Source organism: Mya arenaria, chromosome 16, assembly GCF_026914265.1.
Source record: "Mya arenaria isolate MELC-2E11 chromosome 16, ASM2691426v1".
Classification (NCBI taxonomy): domain Eukaryota; kingdom Metazoa; phylum Mollusca; class Bivalvia; order Myida; family Myidae; genus Mya; species Mya arenaria.
In genome coordinates this window covers 47,255,439-47,261,491 of record NC_069137.1, presented here as the reverse complement: position 1 = coordinate 47,261,491, position 6,053 = coordinate 47,255,439, and positions in this window count along the sequence as shown.

The following is a 6,053-nucleotide window of genomic DNA, read 5'->3' as shown; positions in this document are numbered from 1 at the left end:
AATGATACTATATTGGTAGTTATACAAAAACTAGCAAGATAATTATGAAGTGCACATTTGGCATACTTAGTGAACGAGATGATTTATATGAAGTATTTCGTCATCCTTTCTTTAAATTCGGTATTAAAGAGACTCGCTCATTTGAAATTTTTTATTATGAACGGTTATGCGTCAGAAAACACTAATATTACAATAATGTTACGTTTTAATAGAGAAATTGCAGAAACAAAAACGGTTAAACGAAGGGCCAACGCTGAATATTTACACCACGACTTCCATTCCTTAAATGAACTGCCTTTCGGCAATTGCGTTCATCAATCGATGAACGCAACATCTTCGGATATGTTCGGATCGCAATTTATCGCATAACAATATAATGAAAACTATTGATCTTGATATTGTTTGTATTGTGTGAGCAGGTCCCGTAAAACATAAATCAACATTTTTAAAAGTGTTAATTTATTATATTTTAGATGTACTGTTGGTATAAGTGTTTCAATTTTACGTTTTAAAGTGATTTCAAGTGGTTGATCTTTTCCCGCATTATTGTGACGTCATTTGAAAAAAATGTTTCCGGTTACAGTCGGGTCGTTCTATTTCCAGAATGGGTAAGAACGGATAACTGAAAGGTTTTCTTAAATGAAATGAAGTATTTTTTTAACAATTCTTGAATGAAATAATGAACTTTTGGTGTAAATATAAGGAATGAATTGCGGGATTGCAAAAACGGACTTCTTTTTTACTCTTTAATGTCAGAGGAAAAACACAAATATCACGTCTCCAACATAAATGACGCAACATAATTGGTCCAGGACTGGTCACGTGGTTAACCCTATTTTTTCATATTTGGTCATAAAATCATATTGTACCAAAATGGCGTCTATTTTCCGATTCCGATAAACGAAACATTTGACATAAATCGATCGATATTAACATGTTGTCGACGTGGCTGAATAAAATATTGTAAGTACGACTTTAACGACTCCATAATCTTGTCTAGCTGTCTCCCACTTAAGACTGACTGAGCATTTATTTTTAGACCTATAATTTCAAGCCGCATGACCTTGCTTAGCTATATCCCACTAAGAACTGTACATTTATTTCAATTTTGTTTTCAAGACGCAAAACCTTGCCTGGCTGTATCCCACTAAGAACTGTACATTTATTTCAAAATCATACTTTCAAGCCGCATGACCTTGCCTGGCTGTATCCCACTAAGTACTGTACATTTATTTCAAAATTATTTTTTCAAGACGCATGACCTTGCCTGGCTGTATCCCACTAAGTACTGTACATTTATTTCAAAATTATTCTTTCAAGCCGCATGACCTTGCCTGGCTGTATCCCACTAAGTACTGTACATTTATTTCAAAATTATTTTTTCAAGACGCATGACCTTGCCTGGCTGTATCCCACTAAGTACTGTACATTTATTTCAAAATTATTTTTTCAAGACGCATGACCTTGCCTGGCTGTATCCCACTAAGTACTGTACATTTATTTCAAAATTATTTTTTCAAGACGCATGACCTTGCCTGGCTGTATCCCACTAAGAACTGAGTATTTATTTCAAAATTATTCTTTCAAGCCGCATGACCTTGCTTAGCTGTATCCCACTAAGAACTGAGCATTTATTTCAAAATTATTCTTTCAAGCCGCATGGCCTTGCCTAGCTGTATCCCACTAAGAACTGTACATTTATTTCAAAATTATTCTTTCAAGCCGCATGGCCTTGCCTGGCTGTATCCAACTAAGAACTGTACATTTATTTCAAAATTATTCTTTCAAGCCGCATGGCCTTGCCTAGCTGTATCCCACTAAGAACTGTACATTTATTTCAAAATTATTTTTTCAAGACGCATGACCTTGCCTGGCTGTATCCCACTAAGAACTGTACATTTATTTCAAAATTATTCGTTCAAGACGCATGACCTTGCCTGGCTGTTTCCCACTAAGAACTGTACATTTATTTCAAAATTATTCTTTCAAGACGCATGACCTTGCCTGGCTGTATCCCACTAAGAACTGAGTATTTATTTCAAAATTATTTTTTCAAGCCGCATGGCCTTGCCCAGCTGTATCACACTAAGAACTGAGTATTTATTTCAAAATTATTCTTTCAAGCCGCATGGCCTTGCTCAGCTGTATCCCACTAAGAACTGAGTATTTATTTCAAAATTATTTTTTCAAGCCGCATGGCCTTGCCCAGCTGTATCCCACTAAGAACTGAGTATTTATTTCAAAATTATTTTTTCAAGCCGCATGGCCTTGCCCAGCTGTATCCCACTAAGAACTGAGTATTTATTTCAAAATTATTTTTTCAAGACGCAAGACCTTGCCTGGCTGTATCCAACTAAGAACTGTACATTTATTTCAAAATTATTATTTCAAGACGCAAGACCTTGCCTGGCTGTATCCAACTAAGAACTGAGCATTTATTTCAAAATTATTCTTTCAAGACGCATGACCTTGCCTAGCTGTATCTCACTAAGAACTGTACATTTATTTCAAAATTATTATTTCAAGACGCAAGACCTTGCCTGGCTGTATCCCACTAAGAACTGAGCATTTATTTCAAATTATTCTTTCAAGACGCATGACCTTTCTTAGCTGTATCCCACTAAGAACTGAGCATTTATTTCAAAATAATTTTTTCAAGACGCATGACCTTGCCTGGCTGTATCCCACTAAGAACTGAGCATTTATTTCAAAATTATTCTTTCAAGCCGCATGACCTTGCCTGGCTGTATCCCACTAAGAACTGAGCATTTATTTCAAAATTATTCTTTCAAGCCGCATGACCTTGCCTAGCTGTCTCTTAGAAACTAGAATTAACAATTGATTGATGAATGTGTCTTTCACGGCTTGGACCCATCTCGAAATTAGAATTCATTTCTAGATACATAGCCTAGCATAGCTGTCTCCCGTATTGAACTGTATTCATTTCTAGACGTGTATTTCAATAACCATAGTATTGTTAAGCTATCTCCAACATTGAACTGAGCATTATTTCTAAAATATACTTTTAAGATTCCTAGCATTGCTTAGTCATCTCTTATCGTAATCTGAGCCTTTATTTCTAGACGTGTCTTTCAAGACGCATGGCTTTGCCTGGCTGCCCCCGACCTTGAATTTAGCATTTATTTATAGACGTGTCTTTCAAGACGCATTTCCTGACTGGCTGTCTACTACCTTTAACGGAGCATTTATTTATAGACGAGTCTTTAAAAACGCATTTCCTGACTGGCTGTCTCCTACCTTAAACGGAGCATTTATTCATAGACGTGTATTTCAAGACGCATTTTCTGACAGGCTGTCTCCTACCTTTAACGGAGCATTTATTTATAGACGAGTCTTAAAAAACGCATTTCCTGACTGGCTGTCTCCTACCTTAAACGGAGCATTTATTCATAGACGTGTCTTTCAAGACGCATTTTCTTACTGCCTGTCTCCTACCTTAAACGGAGCATTTATTCATAGACGTGTCTTTCAAGACGCATTTCCTGACTGGTTGTCTCCTACCTTAAACGGAGCATTTATTCATAGACGTGTCTTTCAAGACGCATTTTCTGACTGCCTGTCTCCTACCTTAAACGGAGCATCTATATACAGACGTGTCTTTCAAGACGCATTTTCTGACTGCCTGTCTCCTACCTTAAACGGAGCATCTATATACAGACGTGTCTTTCAAGACGCATTTTCTGACTGCCTGTCTCCTACCTTAAACGGAGCATTTATTCATAGACGTGTCTTTCAAGACGCATTTTCTGACTGCCTGTCTCCTACCTTAAACGGAGCATCTATATACAGACGTGTCTTTCAAGACGCATTTTCTGACTGCCTGTCTCCTACCTTAAACGGAGCATCTATATACAGACGTGTCTTTCAAGACGCATTTTCTGACTGCCTGTCTCCTACCTTAAACGGAGCATCTATATACAGACGTGTCTTTCAAGACGCATTTCCTGACTGGCTGTCTCCTACCTTAAACGGAGCATTTATTTACAGAAGTGTCTTTCAATGCTCATTTCCTGACTAGCTGTCTCCTACCTTGAACGGAGCATTTATTTATAGACGTGTCTTTTAAGGTGCATTTCCTGACTGTCTGTCTCCTACCTTGAACGGAGCTTCTATTTATAGCCGAGTCTTTCAAGACGCATGGCTTTGTCTAGCTGCCTCCGGCCTTGAACGGAACATTTATTTATAGACATGTCTTTCAAGATGCACTTTTTGACTGGCTGTGATCTAACTTAAACGGAGCATCTACTTCTGGACGTTTCATTCAATCTTCATAGGCGTTCCTACCGTTTTCCACCTAGAACTGAGCATTTATTTCTAGTCGTGCAATTCAATATGCATAGGCTTGCTGGGCTGTCTTCCACCTTTAACTGAGCATCTATTTCTACACTCTTATGTTCCAAGACGTAGCTATGTCCCACTGTTTTGTATAATCAGCATATTATATGTCTTCATGATCACTTAAATGTGTCACTCTGTGGTTAAAGCCGGACTAAAACGAATGGCCGTTTTATACAGCATAAATCACGTTTCAGTGTTACAGTATGTCATCGTTAATGTTCATACAACTTTATAGTCTAACGCCTACTAGTTTTAAACGTTATACTGCTTGCCTTCTGATATAAAACTGACTTCAAGATGATTTAGTTCAGATCTGGTATTTTATATACCTTTTCTATGAAATTTCTTTTATTGCAACTTTAATGGTAGGTGTTTTTACTCAATGTTTGGCAGTGGCAAGGCTTCGCTTAATGTGAAACTCGTATTTAAAATCAATACATACACATGAATAACAAACTTACATTTTGAGTGATAAACCTTTAACTACTTACCAAATAATGCATTTATCGAAAATATTAAGTACTGAAAACAAGATTTTAACCGTGTATTTGATAGCTTAAACGCACACATATCAAATAAATGGTGAGTGTTAAAAGATTTGCAGTGATCAACTATCGTCTCATAAGGTAATACCATGTTTTCTGCAATTTTCTTTTAATTAAACACGGTATGCTTAATATGAACCATTGTTTTCGATATGAGTTCATTCTTTTCGGTATATGACACTAATTGTATTAACTATGGTAGATCTTATTTAGGAGTAAGAGTGCATCTCATCTCGTATAATACACACACAACGTCTGTAGAACCTGGTTCAGTTAAAATATGTAAGATTTACTCTGCAACCCAATCTACGATTTTTGCACTTCCGGTATCTTGGAAAATGAATAAAGGTTATTATTGTTTATGGCCCGGTTATCGGTACAAAACCAACTATCAGTATATTTTGGTCTGTCAAATTCTGCTCTGATATCAGTCTATAAGTTGAGCCAAGTTGATGAATACTGTTGACTTTTATGAGAGTCGATAAGCAAAAAATGGGTTTTTTTTTATTATTTTTTTTTTATTAAGACGATATGAATTTTTTCAATGAAATTCGGAACAAAATATGTGTGAAACACATTGACATGATGTCTAAAAATGATCATTCAAATTACACTACAAGATTCATTTTGCGTTTCGCTGCTCAAATGTACTTTAAGAAAGCGAATCTGCGTTTCGCTGCTCAAATGTACTTTAAGAAAGCGAATCTGCGTTTCGCTGCTCATATGAGCTTTAAGAAAGCGATTCTTTGTTTTGCTGCGCATATTTACTTTAGGAAGGCGAGTCTGTGTTTTGCTGCTCGTATGTACTTTAAGAAGGGACTCTGTGTTTCGCAGCTCACATGTACTTTAAGAAGGCGATTCTGTGTTTCGCAGCTCATATGTACTTTAAGAAGGGACTCTGTGTTTCGCAGCTCACATGTACTTTAAGAAGGGACTCTGTGTTTCGCAGCTCATATGTACTTTAAGAAGGGGACTCTGTGTTTCGCAGCTCGTATGTACTTTAAGAAGGCGATCCTGTGTTTCGCAGCTCATATGTACTTTAAGAAGGCGATTATGTGTTTCGCAGCTCATATGTACTTTAAGAAGGCGATTATGTGTTTCGCAGCTCGTGTGTACTTTAAGAAGGCGATTATGTGTTTCGCAGCTCAT